Genomic DNA, 16,283 nt, shown 5'->3' on the forward strand with positions numbered 1-16,283 from the left:
ATATAACGTTTTACACAAATTGGCAACGAACAGTGTATCTAATTTTAACGGGAAATCTGGAACTGCCCTACCACTCTCCTCCACTGGCCTGTATATGTCTGCTCTCCTAATATACTCATGTCCTCCACTCCAGACGATGTGGAAGACAGCCCTCACCAGGTTGCGATGCAACCTGGCGGGCAGGGGGAACACGCAGGCCAAGTGAAGGAGCAGTGGCAGTACATCCACCTTTACAACTAACACCTTCCCGGTATACGTCAAAGACCTGTTCAACCATAAGTCAAACTTTTGATTCACCTTCCCCATCCTCAGGTCCCAGTTGATCTTGGCAGAGTCCTGCATGTGGAATAGGATGCCCAGGATCTTTACCGGCCCCGTCACCAAGTTAAGACCACCCGCCACGTCTTGTCTATCTTTCCACTTGCCAAAGTACTTAACTGTGCATTTTGATTTGTTCAAAAGTGCACCTATCCCTTTTGTCAGACTGTCTACTATCCGTAGTACTTGTAGAAGGCTTCTGTCAGTAGTGAGAAAAAGCGAAATATCATCCGCATAGGCTGCTATTTTTGCCTGAGCTCCCCCACTCCCCGGGACCACCACCCCTTCAACCCAAAGATCACCACGAATCAAATGGAGAAAGGGTTCAATATAAAGCACATACAATAAGGGAGACAGAGGGCATCCCTGCCTCACCCCACACGTGACTGGGATGCCCATACCTAACTTACCGTTAATACAAACCCTTGTGATGACATTATTGTTCAAAACCTTAATCCATCTAATTAAACCCTTGTCCAGACCCACTCTTCACCTCCCAAAGGAAAGTGTGATGTACCCAATCGAATGCCTTATTCTGATCTAGGCTCACTAACATCATTTCTAGGTTCCTGTCTTCCACCCATTCTATAACGTCTCTGATCAACTGTAGATTCCACTTTACATTTCTGACCTCCACACTGCAGGTTTGATCCCTACTTACCAGATCCGGCATCACCTTCCTCAGCCGTCTACCCAATACCCTGGCCAAGATCTTAGTCGGTACAGAGTAATTGGATCGGCCTCCAGTTCTCCAGATCTTCTTTGTCCCCTTTCTTGTAAACCAGAGACATGATACCTGTCCTCATTGTTCTCCCTAGCTCACCCTCCTTCAGAATTTCATTATAGACCTCCAACAGTACCGGTAGTAGCCTTTCCCGAAAAGTAACATAAAAATCTGTAGGTAGCCCCTCGATCCCAGGGGTGGAAACCTCTTCGCAGGCCACCAATGGCTTCTCCTATCTCTGTTATTGTTAAGTCCTCACTCACTCCTTCAACGCCATCAGTCTTCCTGTCAAAACCCACCAACCACTCATCCCACAAACTCGCATCGACAGGTTTCTCTGAAAATAAGTCTGTAAAAGTTAGTTGCACACCTCACCATGCCTTCTACAGATGCAGCCATTCAAAGTGCGCGGTACAGACACGTACCGGAGGTAATTGGCTACGGCGTCGTGCATCGTGACGCGCGATGACGCAAAATACCGCGGTACGTGATTGGTTGACCGACAGGGGCACTCGTGGTCCGTTGGTCTGTCGTAGAAAGACTTACTGTAAACGTCTTTACTGTGCCCGTTGTAGATATTGAATTTTACCACTGAAGGGAAATCTTAGTAGCTGAGCATAAAAAGAATAGGAGCATACTGTAACGCGTGTGAAGGCCATAAACGATATTAATTTTGGAACATAAACATACAGTATATAGCTGGTCTTGGTACTTTAAAGAAAAAAATACACACCAGTATTCCATTTCTCCCTAAACATTGTAAGCTTCGAAGTCTTTAACATGATACCGGAGTCAACAAGCATACTTTTAGAATTTGATTAAAAGGGAATATAATATGGAATAGCGTATCTCAAGAATTTAATAACGGTATGATTATATCCATGTACTGCGGCAGGGCTGTGTAGGGCTGTTTCGCCTGCCTGTCCATGCGAGCTGTCTTGTAGCCTACTGGTCTAGGTGCGTGACTACCAACTGACAGGTTGTGTGTTCGAATCCAGCTGGTGCTGGACTTTTCATTTTTATTTATTTATTTTTTAATCGCGTAACATAAACATATTACCGTATGCAAACTGTACTGTATACAGTATGTATATGTATATTTAATGTCTTAACTGTGCCCGTTTAATTGAATTTAAAAAAATTATTTAACAAGAACATTAAGCTGTTTACATCTTCCGCCTGAGAACAGTCACCCGTTGCTACCCAACGCAGAAACACAGCCACTAACTAGCAAAGAGAGAACATTAGCTACCCAATATGATAAAGAAATAAATGATTATTTTGTTTATTTCTTTTGCTCATTTATTTGAACATTTCCATCGATTGTACAAACACTTGGAAACTGTCCAATCCCTAGTTCATCAGGCATTTTACCGGTCTGGCGCCGGTCTGTGTCTTCCAGGATATAATGCCAGCGAACTCTTGTTTTTATGTCCACTATAACAGACAATCTCCTTTGCTTTTAACCGAGCGTTTAATAATTTCCTAAAATGAAAATTATTTACTTTATTTCCCTCACGGGATCAATAAAAGTATCTATCATCTGTCTAATCTATGGGACAGAATTCTGGGGTCTCCCCATACCAGAGATTATGGTAGGGCTTCAGAATGGTGATTGGCTGACACCATCTGACACCCCTCTGATTGGAGAAAAAAGACGTGCTGGTTTGCTATACATACTGTACCAGGAAGAGGATTTCTTTCTATTCAAAACGTGTATTTTAAAAGTTTAAGAAGTAAAAACCTTACAGCGTACACAGATTTCTAAACTGATCAGGATCGTTATCTTTGTCTTATGCATAATAATGTTCACCGCTCTGTCCAGCAAATTAATAATAAACTTTATTTTATATAGCGTTTTAAACGAATAAGTAATTAGATTGCTCATAAACCTAATCACTTGCTTTTTCTTTTTATTTAGGCTCAGATTTCAACTATAGATCGTATTATTAATAACCATAATAACAACCAACCAACAAAAACAACCATATAAACATAATACCAACCAAAAACATAGATAACAACCACAATACAAAATCAAATAATCAAACCATTTTACTCTCGCAAAGTCCTCCAATTATCATAATCCCGCCCCTTATGCAAAACCAAACCTTCCTCCCATCCCAGTTTATCCTGTTTATCATGAACAAAATCCACCTCAATTTTCAACATAAAGCATTACACAAAATCAATACCTCAACACTCCATACTCAACAACGATAATTCACAAACAGCCAGAACATGTAACTACACATTCCCAAACAGACCTAATTTCCATAGCCCCGCCCCTTATGCAAAACCAACATCCCTCCCCTGGCGGTTGTAATTGTTTTTATTTTCAAATAAATTTTAGCAAAGTCATGTATTTTAAAAATCTTAAGATTTTTATATTTATGTCTTTATTTAGTGGTTTCATTAGTGACAAAGGCTAAACTTTCTTGGAAAAATGTCTTTTATGTAAACCATGTTTGCTATTAATTCATTCAGGGCTAAAATATGTTCATTGTCTTCTAATGAAAGAAGGGTTCCTTGCGCCGTAGTCGGGAGCCTAGCCTTTAACTAGTAAGTACTGTACTTACTGGGTTTTTGAGGGGGGGGAGGTGTCTTTCGCTGGAAATCTCGCCTCCTACTTTGAAAATACCCGTGAAACCGGTTCAATTCGTCACAGCCAGCACTCCTGCAGAGAGGGGGGTTGTACTTGCAGTGTATACAGTACACGCGTTATGCTCTTCGTTAATGTCTGTGAAGTTTTATTTAATCTCTGAGCCATACTGATTCTTCTGGAAGCCAGTTTCCGCCAGGGAGTAAAAAAAAAAACACACTATGGTATTCTCTCCAATGCAGTGCAGTTAAAAACATACCTCTGATGCTGCTCCTAAATGAATATCGTTTATGACCATCAGAAGCTTTATGCTCCTTTTCTTTTTTCCAGTGGATTGAACAGGGAGAGGCATTTCATGGTGTACTTTTCACTGATGAAACAACAGTGGCTCTGGAACAGTTTTCAACCAAGTCGTTTTATAAAAAGGGGAGATATGTACACGTTACTGAAGCTAAAAGTTTAGCCTTTGTCACTAATGTAACCACTAAATAAAGACATATAGAAATCCCTACGTTACAGACTGTATATGGCTGGTATTGGTAGTTTAAAGAAAATACACACCAGTATTCCACTTTCTCCCTAAACATTTTAAGCATCAGAGTCTTACATGTGGTTATTTCGGAAACGTTTGTACGTGCTCCTTCTGACCATGTTACTGTTTACTGTTACTGACCATATTAAGTTTAAGTGCCTGTGGGCACTTTTCCTGTCCGTGGGGGGTGGACCGTCTTTCATTAGAAGGTTAGTCTGTTCTACTCTGAGAATGTAGAGGGGGTGGAAAGTGCCCGCGGTCATTTAATTAGTATTAAAATTCACACTGATTCCCTTGCGAAGATACGGACATAGGAATATTCGTGCGTGGTCAAAAAATGGCATAAAAACGACAAAGTGAAGGCTGTGAAAACATTCACAATGTACTTTATACACAAAGCAAATATACCCCCCCCCCCCTCTCTCAATTCAATTCAAGCTGCTTTATTAGCATGACAGATGGGTACAATCAGTGTTGGGTATTTACTTTGCTTTGAGATGCCACTTTTAAAGGTGATATATAAAATCAAGGCTTTAACTTGCTTTAACTCCGCAAGTCTGAGTTCTTGTGTCTGTCCTATCCGAACCCGAAAGTATTACAATATGTATCTTTATAGCAGGTGGTGTACAGCTTTTTAGTATAGATTACACTTTTCTAAAATGTATTTAAAAAATAAAAACGATTACAATCTAATCTTTCCACGTTTGATCCCAAAATAAATCTAAACGGGGAGAAAGCTATGCTGAAAGTTTATTAAGATACTTAGAAGACAAAGATATCAATTTATGTTGCATTTGTCTGATTGTGAATCAAAAAACACATATTTAAACCCGCATTTGCGATTTAAATCAAAACGTTATTTAAATCAATATAAATGTTTATATTGTAACGCCTAGGTGACTATTCATTGTTATTAAAATGACTTAAATTCGATCAGGTTGTGATATTTAGAAATATAAATTTGTTTGGTGCGAGTGAGGTTTTATTTAATCTCTGACTCAGTGATGGCCTGGCATGGTGAGGTGCGCTGGCAGCTATGTGGTGTTACGCAGTGGTGGCCTGACACGGTGAGGTGCCCTGGCAGCTGTATGATGCAGTGGTGGCCTGGCACGGTGAGGTGCGCTGGCAGCTGTGTGATGCAGTGGTGGTCGGGTATGTAGAGGTGCACTGGCAGCTGTGTGTTGTGACGCAGTGGTGGCCTGGCACGGTGAGGTGCGCTGGCAGCTGTGTGATGCAGTGGTGGCCTGGCACGGTGAGGTGCGCTGACAGCTGTGTGGTGTGGCGCAGTTGTGGCCTGGCACGGTGAAGTGCGCTGGCAGCTGTGTGATGCAGTGGTGGCCGGGCACGGTGAGGTGCGCTGGCAGCTGTGTGGTGTGACGCAGTGGTGGCCTGGCACGGTGAGGTGCGCTGGCAGCTGTGTGATGCAGTGGTGGTCGGGTATGTAGAGGTGCACTGGCAGCTGTGTGTTGTGACGCAGTGGTGGCCTGGCACGGTGAGGTGCGCTGGCATATAATGAATATATTCATGTGCATCCAACACACAGTTCAACGCTAGCAACTACACAAAATCTAAAATATGAGCTCTACTTGCCACTTACAATACCAACAGTACCAGCTAACTTTAGTAGTGACATTTTCATGGATCTTTTTAACAATAAAATTTACAACATCAGACTTCAGACACAATTAAACAGGCCTCAAAAAAGTCTGGTACAAACATTTTCAGCATGGTGTAACATGGTGAACATTTCCACCACTGCGTCACACCACACAGCTGCCAGCGCACCTCACCGTGCCAGGCCACCACTGCATCACCCAGCTGCCAGCGCACCTCACCGTGCCAGGCCACCACTGCATCACACAGCTGCCAGCACACCTCACCGTGCCAGGCCACCACAGCGTCACACCACACAGCTGCCAGTGCACCTCAAACAAAATGCCTGACAAAGTATGGCTTGGACAGATTCCATGTGCTTGTACAAATGTGCTAAAGAAATTATACTTTGAGTATACAGCTTGTCCAAAGTCATCCATTATTAATACTATTAGTAATATCTTCAGTAAAGGCTTTGATGCATAAATATTTCTGATAAAGGTAGGTTGTGTACTTTTGTCCAACTGAGCAATCTTGCTTTCATAAAATATACCAACATTTTAATGACTGATGATTAACATGCTGTAATACACAGTTCAAAATTAAAGGCTCAAATGCTGTACATGAGAGGTTAAGCTCCCCCTGGCGGTTTTACAAGGCGACGCCGGATAGTTAGTCACGTGACACACGTGAACTGCGTGATACCCCGGTGGGCGTGTCGCGGTATGCCGCGAAATACCTCACCCATTTTGAATGGCTGCATCTGTATGTCTTTGACGATGGACCCATCTTCTCTCCTCAGGCCCTCAAAGAGAGTCTTCTTCTGTCTGGCTCGGACCGAGCCAAAGAACTGCGTTGTGCAGCTCTCCTCCCCCTCTATCAAGTTACCCTTCAGCCTGAACAAAAAATTCTTACCTCGCTCTAACCAGTTCTTTCAGCCTGAGCTTGAGCTCTGAAACTTTTGCCATATCAAAGGAACCGCCCTGGTTGGAAACCACATACAGCTCTTCAAGTTCCTGCTGTAATCTCTCGTGCTCTCTTCTCTCTGCTACTTTCTTTTAGCAACTGTAGGAAATAGAGGCTTTAGAGATAGCCCTTTTACATGCTTCCCACCAAAGTACCACTGTAGGGTACCTCCACCTTTGTAACTGGAAACGTTCCAAAAGCGCAACTGTCAAGTTCTGATAGTCTGCTTCCAATAACACTTTCGTGTTCAGCTTCCAGTAATTTGATTTTGGGTCCATACTGTCTGGTATCAAATCAACCGACAGCAACAGATGATCTGAAAACCATACCGGAGTAACCTGAGCAGCCTGTGTCAACCCACGCAGGGTGGTGAAGATGTAGTCAAGTCTCCTAAAAACACCCCTTCCATTGCTCCATGTATACATTTTCTGTGCCTGACTAAGATCTTTATGACCGTCTTTTAAGTTAAACCGTGATTTTAAGGATTTAATACCACCCATACTCGCATCACACACATCAATATTAAAATCACCTCCCATCACCACGACCCTATTAGTAAACAGATGTGGCTTGAGATCTCTCAAAAACGCCGCCTGGAGACGCCTTTCGGCAGGCCCATAGACAGCTTTCAGCCGCAAGGAACTATGATGTTGACATCACTCGCCGTGAAATTAGGGGTTCCACAAAGGATCCCGATTCCAGACGAGTGCACTCCCCCTATGCTCCACTAAGACTCCCTTTTAACCCAATCTTTCTTAAAAGTGGCAATATCATCCCTTGTGCCTAAATGGACCTCCTGCAGGAAACAAAAGACAAATTGGCGCTCTTCTAAATATTTAAAGACGCCAATTCGCTTAATATGGTTTTTAAGCCCTCTGGCATTTACAGAAACTACAGTGCGGCTCATGTTGGATCGTTAGGAGTCCGCAGCTGCAACCCATCTCCCAGACTAAAGTCGCTTTGTATTCCTATAGAGCTAAGAACATTTTCCACCCCTCCCGGAACCTGCGGGGACCCCTCCCCCAGGGATGATGGACTTACCCCAGGATCATCAGAGGTAAGGAGGTGGGTACCGCCGTCTTTACTGGACTGTTCTGAGGTCTCTGAAACAAAACCTTCCTGTTCCACCACTGTCACCCTGTCGCCCTGGGGGTATGGGGTCATCGAGAGTACTAACCTCCGCTGAGGCTTCCAAGAGATCTGCCTCCTCTCCCTGCTCTTCACCCCTCTCCCTCTGTTCCCCTTCCCCCTCTTCACAGCAATTGCCTTTCTTCAACTTGTCGGTCTCCGTCCACTCCCTCCGTTCTCTACCTTGTCAGACTCAACGTCGCTGTTTTCCGAGTCCTCCTCAGAAACTAGGACCTGGAAGCGATTAGTCATAGTCTCAAAGAAGCAATCGTCAGACCTCTGTAGTGTGCTCTCACGAGGCATCAGTTCTGTAGGGTTTGGGCATTTACGGGGACAATTATTAATTGTAGCCGTAAGTCACAAAATGATTCTTTTAATGGCTTTAGAATCGTTTCGTAATTGAACTTGGTTACAACTTCTACATTGGATACTCAAAACAAGTACATAACTCTTAGGAATTAAATTGATATCAACTGGTTGGGATAACAATTGAATTCTCGAGCTGTAATGCATTGAAGTTGAATACTCATCCAATCTCTGGGGATTCAGATCTCCTGAGGGCACAAAGAAACAGTTGCAGGCTTGTTGCCGTCCAATCCACGCTGTCTGGCTAGGTGCCAGGCTGTGCTGTGTGGCTTGCGACGGTGCGCTGCTGATGCTCACTGACCGGCTAGTTAGTTTCGGCTGAAACTAGCAAGAGTTTGTGCACAGGAGAAAAGATGACTGTGGGTCCCAGCAGGTCAGGAAGAAGACTGGTTCGTTCCTGATGAAGCGCTAGTTCTGAATAGTGATTCAGCTGTCCACAGTTCCGACCTGTTCATGAGGCTTGTTGCTGATGCTAACCTCGGGTGGATCCTCTGGTTACTCTCTGGCAACCTCCGCTCTAGACTCTTAGAACAAAGGAAAGTTCTGGCACTCGGACACACTGGCCGTTCCGTGGTTGTCCGGGCTGAGTCTCAGGATGGTCAGGAGGCACGCTGCGAGAATGTCCTGCCCTTGAGAGCCTTTTTGGTCCTGGGCCGTCCTGCTCTGGAATGCTCCTTAGAATTCTCTTTTTCAGAAAAGTCCACTACAGGCTCTATGTGTTGCCTGTTTTTACCTGGAGGAACTTCAGCTCATTCATTGGCTGAAAGTTCCATGGGCATCAGAGTCCCACGTGTGTTACTCAGCCCTACCAGTCCCTGATTGGTTGATCAAGGTGAGATATGAGTCACTTACTCCTGACACCTAGGAATGCACTCCAGATGTCCATCTGACACTCCCTAGACAGATAGGTGCCAATGGTGAACATTGATCATGATAGCCAGGCTTAGCTAAGTGCATCCCCATTTGGGAGCTGTCCCTTATCAAAAGATAACATCTTTAAATCAGCCTGCACGAATAGTTTCTCTGTGGCTGTACCACAGAGATGAAGAGGGAGATGGGGCTTCATTTGGGAAAGCACAGCAACGCTTAATTCTGCTTAATAAGCCTCGCCGCTACACCTCATTGTTCTCTTCTCTGCAGCCGACTTCCTCTTCGCAGCCCTACTGGGCTGCATTGACCACTCCTGTGATCCCGACTCTGCCTCCTCCACCAACTCAGCCCACGATGAGGTCCCCGGACGCGCCTTGTCAGGTACCTTAGTCGTCTTTGCAGTCTCCTCTGGTCGGTCGCCTCCTTCCTCTCTTGCGTCTGCACGAGTCCCCTAGGTGGTCGCAGCCTTCTGCGGTGGTCTGGCCTCTTCTCCCCTCGGGCCCTCCGCCGAAGTCCGCACCACATCTGCAAAACTACGACTCTTCTTCGGGCAGACCCTATAAACATGGCCTTCTGCCCCACACAGATCGCAAGTCAAGACCTTAGTACAGTCCTTAGTGTCGTGGTTTGTGGCTTTGCGCTTTCAGCACACACCACCAGGACTGTTTGTAGCTACATGCCTTCTCTGGAAGCACTTTTTGCAAGTTACAGGTTGGCCTGGGTAGATAAGGTAACCCCTATTAGGCCCAATAGAGAAGTAATTGGGGGGGGTGTACCACACCCTCGCCCTCAGACGGTTTAGGTGTTAGCTGCACCGTATACCTCCTTTTGCCAGTCCACACTCTGAGTACATCCAGATCTTTTTTACCTTCCCCCTGTACATCCACAAATCTGGATAAAAATGTAATTATCTCTCTCCGGGACACGGTGGTTAAACAAATGAATCGTCAATGTCCTGAGTTCCCTAGCAAACAGCGGCTCTATTAGAAACTCATTAAGCGGCGACTCGTCTCTTCCCTCACACACTCTTTCCCAGGCCTTCTCACAAAGTCCGTCCGTCTCGAGTGATAGGTCATATATCCCTCTAACTGGAAAATCCTGTAAACAAGTAATGTCCTTCAATTTTATCCCAAGCGCCTTCATCAGAACAACTCTCTCGGGAAGCGTTCACGATTCATCCACTCCTGTTTCTTCTCTTCCTCTTTCACCACAAAGCGCACTGTGCACCGCATCAGCCCCTCACGGGACAGAGGGTGCACAGCCGCCGGACCGCGGGCCCACTCGCCACTTTCCACAGCCGTCATCTGGAGGCCCCACTTCACCCCCTGGGCTTAACCCAGAGCCACTACCCGTGGTGATGTCTGCTTTGGTCTTCTCCAGTTAAGATTCCGCCCATCGTCCTCTTCTCCTCCTTGCCTTCGTCACCTTCACCTTTTGGCAGTCGTCAGGCTGCGGTGATGCCACGTACCGTCTGAGCTTGGCCAAAAGGCCGAGAAGCGATGCCCCTAAAGGCGCGGACTGACGCGCGGGCGTTCCGCTGGCGCACAGTGGCGCAGGCCGACTCCTCTGGAACTCGGGACCCGCGCAGCTGCCGGCCTCCCTGCAGCCGGAGGCCTGCCGCCGGACTCTGCTCCCCCTCTCTCTTGCCTGCCTACTTGCCTTCCTGCCAGTCCCGGGCGGGGTCCCTGCTCTTGGATCTCCTGTCAACGGCCCGACAAAGACCGCAGCCGCGGGGGGTGCCAGCCGCCCAGCCTCCTTAGCTTAGGCCCCTCCCACCGGCAGCAGCTGTGCCCAACCAGCTGCAAGCGAAAGCGGACCGCCAGCACCTACGGGCAGAGGCAAGGGGCAGCTCTCTCTCGGGAGGGAGGGACGGGGACACGCACGCACGCGCACGCACACACGCCTGCCTGCTGAAAAAAAAGAAAGCAAAGGTGGATATACTAAGTTTTTTGGAGGGAAAACGCCTGGCGTTCGAAAAGCCTGCAAGGATGGGGACGGACACACACACACACACACACACACACACACACACACACACACAAGCCACGCCTGCCTCCCTGGAAAAAGGAAAAACCTAAGTTTTTTGTAGGGAAAACGCACGGGAGCCGAAAAGGGGGGCGGCCTGCTTGCCGAGAGAGTTGAGACGCGGGAAAGTGCACAGACGAGACGCGGGAAAGTGCACAGAGGGAGCACGGGAACGGAGACGGAGACAGGGAGTGGGAGAGAGAGAGCAAAGAGACACACAGATGGATGAGAGACGAAACCCGAGAAGAAGGAGCTCCAGTCCACCTCGCTTGCTTGCTCGCTAGCTACGTCGGTCTTTTCACCGCTGAGAGAAGGTGGTGCACCGTTCCCGGAGGTGCTGCAATACCGGGCCAATGCGTGGAGAGGACGGAACAAGCTCCTGATCCAGCTCCCTGTTCCAAAAATCCGTTTAATATGTGGTCAGATTTTTTTGTTTGTTTTTTATCATCAAAAATAGCAAAGGAAAACTAAATCACAATTATACTGTCATTTTCAAAAAACACACCCAAAAAACAAACAAAAAAGATACTTAAAAACAAATAAACACTGGGTATCGGTCAACCATTCCTTTTCTAAATATCCGCTAAAGATTTCCACTTTTCTTTTACAGCACGATACTGCAACTTTTCTTTATCTACCGCCACCATACACTTAATGTCCCCCACTATTTTGTTGTAAACCCCACCCACACTCCATGACACCCCTTTTTTGACCAAAGCATTCCTAGCGGCCCACAAATGCAATTTAACACAACTCATAAAAAACCATATTACAAAAACCATCCCTTTCATTCTCACACGTCCTCTAACCCCAAACATTATAGTAGCCAGATTTGTCTTAAACCCAGCCTCTATGGATTTCAATAAAGGTGCACATTTATTCCACACTTGTTGGGCAAAAGCACAAAACCAAAAGACATGCTCAATTGTCTCAATAGACCGGCAGTCTGCTCGCGGACATTCAGTTTGTCTAGATAGTTATGCCTGTGCAAAACGTCTCGCACGGGAAGTCTCTTCCAAACCAACTGCCAGTTCAGATCCATCATGTCCGGCCGCAAACCTTTGGGCTGAACCCTCCTCCAGGTCTCGGCAGCCATGTTCCCGACAATTCTGTCCTCTCCTTGTCCCATTACAGCGCTGTACAGTGCCCTGTGGTTTCTCAGAGTCAGCACATCCTCTGCCACCCAATGTTTCCGGACCCAGGACACCGCATGCCTATAATGCCACGGTAAGTCCTCCCCGTGCGGGACGTCGTTCCTCCAACAGGTGAGATGTCGCAAGCTGTTGGCAAGCCAAAACTTTACAAAAAACTGATAATTATGTAATACTGATTGGCTCAAAGCAACACACAATCCTGACACATATATACAATTTAACTTAATTGGTATATTTGGTACTCCTCTACCTCCCATTTCAATCGACCGGTACATATCTAGGTGCTTAATATACTCATATCTTCTGTTCCAAAGAAAACCAAAAGTTTCTTTAGTAAGATACCTATTGTATCTCGCAGGCATCGGATATATATTCGCCAAGTAAATCAAGGCTGGTAGAATGTCAGTTTTTAAAACTATTACTTTTTCTACAAATGTTAAACGTTTATCACCCCATCTTAACCTCACCCTTATTGCCTCCAAAGCCTGAAGCCAATTATAGTGCACCGTTCCCTGATTTTGGAATGAGATACCCAAAATCTTTAAAGGGCCTCTACAAAAATCCAGGCCATATATGCCCTCCTCTCTGTCTCTCCATAACCCAAAAAACTTAACTTTACTTTTTCGTCTATTTAATCTGGCCCCTGATACTCTAGCAAAGTCTTCGAAGATGGCCAAAGATTTTTGCAAGCTGTGATCGGAGGTCAGCACCAAGGTAATGTCATCTGCATACAAAGTCATCTTAACTTGCTCTCCGCCACTCCCAGGCAACAATAATCCATCTGTACCTGGGTCCCCGTTTACCGTCCTTGCAAATGGTTCCATATAAAGGACAAACAACAAAGGGGACAGTGGGCAACCTTGTCTTACACCAGAATGCTGTTTCACCAGTGTAGTGGCGAGGCTTATTAATAAGAAAGAATTAAGTGTTCTGAGCCTTCCCAAATGAGGCCCCATTTCTCTGTTCATCTCTGTGGTGCAGCCACAGAGAAACTATTCATGCAGGCTGATTAAGGGTTCCTTTGATAAGGACAGCTCCCAAAGGGGGATGCACTTAGCTAAGCCTGGCTATCATGATCAATGGTCATCCATTGGCGCCTATCTGTCTAGGGAGTGCCAGATGGACATCTGGACTGCATTACTAAGTGTCAGGAGTAAGTGACTCATATCTCACCTTGATCAACCAATCAGGGACTGGTAGGGCCGAGTAGCCCACGTGGGACTCTGATGCCCATGGAACTTTCAGCCAATGAATGAGCTGAAGTTCCTCCAGGTAAAAACATGCAACACAGAGATTCAAAAAGATTCAGTAAGATTCAGAAGGGATTCAGGAGAATTCTGTGGACTGTTCTAAAGGGAATTCAAAGGAGAATTCCAGGGCAGGACGGCCCAGGAGCAGAAGGCTCCCAAGGGCAGGACATTCTCGCAGCGCGCCTCCTGACCATCCTGAGACTCAACCCGGACAACCACGGAACGGCCAGTGTGTCCGAGTGCCAGAACTTTCCTTTGTTCTAAGAGTCTAGAGCGGAGGTTGCCAGAGAGTAATTAGAGGATCCACCCGAGGTTAGCACCAGCAGCAGGCCTCGTGGACAGGTCGGAACTGTGGACAGCTGAATCACTATTCAGAACTAGCTCTTCATCAGAAACGAACCGGTCCTCTTCCTGACTTGCTCGGACCCACAGTCATCTTTTCTCCTGTGCACAAACTTTGCTAGTTAAAGCCAACAGTGAGCATCAGCAGCGCACCGTCGCAAGCCGCACAGCACAGCCTGGCACGGAGCCAGAGAGCGCGGATTGGACAGCAACAGCCTGCAACTGTTTCTTTGTGCCCGCAGGAGATCTGAATCCCCAGAGATTGGATGAGTATTCAACTTCACTGCATTACTGCTCGAGAATTCAATTGTTATCCCAACCAGTTGATATCAATTTAATTCCTAAGAGTTATGTACTTGTTTTGAGTATCTAATGTAGAAGTTGTAACCAAGTTCATTTAAGAAACGGTCTAAATGAATGATATACTGAACGTATGTCCTCTTGATATGTGTAACACTTTGTAACTGACTGAATATATACCTTTTGTATTCTGATAACCCTCTCGATAAGATCTGTTAGGTTTACATGCATATTCTATGTATTAATAAATGTATCCTCGTGTATTAGTACCTGTGTGTGCGCGTTGTTTGAGTTATGTTGCATGGTTGGATTCTAAAGCCATCAAAAGAATCAACTTTATGATTTACTGCTACAATTAATAATTGTCTCAGTAAATGCCCAAACCCTACAGAACTGGTGCCTTCAGAGAGCCACTACATTTACATTTTGGCTATGATTACACCAGTTCGCTGACAAAACCATTAACCACCACTCTACTACCCACCTGTGTATATAAGGTCTTCAACCATCCAATAAAAGTCAGCCCAAAACTCATCCTTTCCAACACACACCACAAGAAATTTTGCGACACTTTGTCAAAGGCTTTTTCTAAGTCTAAATTAGCCAATACTAACGGAATATTCCGTTGTTCGGACCACGCTATTGCGTCTCTGACTAGTTGGAGAGACCAGTCAATCCTCCTTCCCCACACGCCACAAGTCTGGTCTTTCCCTACTACTGTCCCCATCACCTCTTTCATGCGGTTAACCAAAACCTTAGCGATTATCTTATAATCTGTACATAACATCGTAAGCGGCCTCCAATTGCCTAGATCAGTTGCCTGTCCTTTTTTTAAACAACAAAGTCAACACCCCTTCCCGCATCGAGTCTCCTAACATTTTCTTGTTGAAAACCTCATGTGTTGTTTCTAACATTATGGGCCCTATTAAATCCCAAAAGACTTTGTAAAATTCTGCAGGGAGACCATCTAAACCGGGCGCCTTCCCATTTTTCATCCCTATCAGGGCTTCCTTAAATTCATCCATAGTGATAGGCTTCTCTAAAAGACGCCTGCTACTCTCGGGCACCCATGAGGAGATGCATCCAAGCGCGGCAGATTCTAGAACTCCTTCTAAGGCCTCTGCTGAAAAGAGGTCCTTGTAAAAGGAATAGACTGCTTCTAACATCTCATCGGAGTGTACCACAATCTTGTCTTGATCTACCCGAACCCTGTCCATTCCTCTTCTTCCTTGCTGTCGTCTCACTTGCCTGAATAGAAAAGAAGCACACGTCTGCTGTTGTTACAAAAGATCTATTCGGGCCTTGAACAAAAAACTCTTAGCCCTCTGTTTGTAATAAGCCTGCAGTCTAGCTCTAGATGCTGCCACCTCATCCGAATCTACTACCTTCCCCTCATTGAGTTGCATGTAGAGATTATTCAATTCTTCTTGCAATAATCTCCCTTCCTTGGCCTCCCTTCTCCTACGGTTATTCTCTAGTCTCTTTTCTAATTTTCTTTTTCCATCATCTCCCACCAATCCAGGGCTGGAATATAGTCCTTTTTCGCACTCCACCACTCATTCAATTTTAACCTCATACGTTCAACATACTTTTCCTCCTTCAAGAGCTCAACATTCATTCTCCAGATACCTCGACCATACAACCTCTGCGGCAGACTCAGCTCAACCTCCACTAACGTGTGCTCGGATTACCACATCGGCCGTGCAGCAGTTCTCTCCACTCTCGCCTCTCTGGAAGCAAAAATATAATCGAGACGTCTCGCAACTCCCGCTGCAGTCCTCCAGGTGGGCGCCACGGCACCTGCAGTGATTCGTAACACACAATCCACTAGATTGAAACGGGTTAGAAGCACACGTAACTGTTTAGCCCCAACATCTTCCTGTTTGCCAAGATCAACGTTAAAATCACCACCGATGACAAGCATCCTATTAGTAGCACATATCGGGTAGAGCTCCTTATAAAAATCTGCTCTCGGAGAGCTTATTGCGGGCGCATACACACATACAAATCTAAAATTATTATTCCCATAGCATACATCCACACTCAGGGCTCTTCCCGGCACTATTACATTGCAATTCTCCACAATCATTCCACAGCTACCAAACAGAATGCC

At 45.7% G+C, this 16,283-nt stretch overlaps 1 pseudogene; it reads right to left on the minus strand.

Annotated features, from left to right (window-relative positions):
* Positions 1–11,436: 11,436 nt before the first annotated feature.
* On the minus strand, positions 11,437–11,590 carry LOC148647765 (U2 spliceosomal RNA; annotated as a pseudogene).
* Positions 11,591–16,283: the final 4,693 nt, after the last annotated feature.

The sequence above is a fragment of the Lepisosteus platostomus genome, chromosome 15 (assembly GCF_059453375.1).
Source record: "Lepisosteus platostomus isolate fLepPlt1 chromosome 15, fLepPlt1.hap1, whole genome shotgun sequence".
Lineage (NCBI taxonomy): Eukaryota > Metazoa > Chordata > Actinopteri > Semionotiformes > Lepisosteidae > Lepisosteus > Lepisosteus platostomus.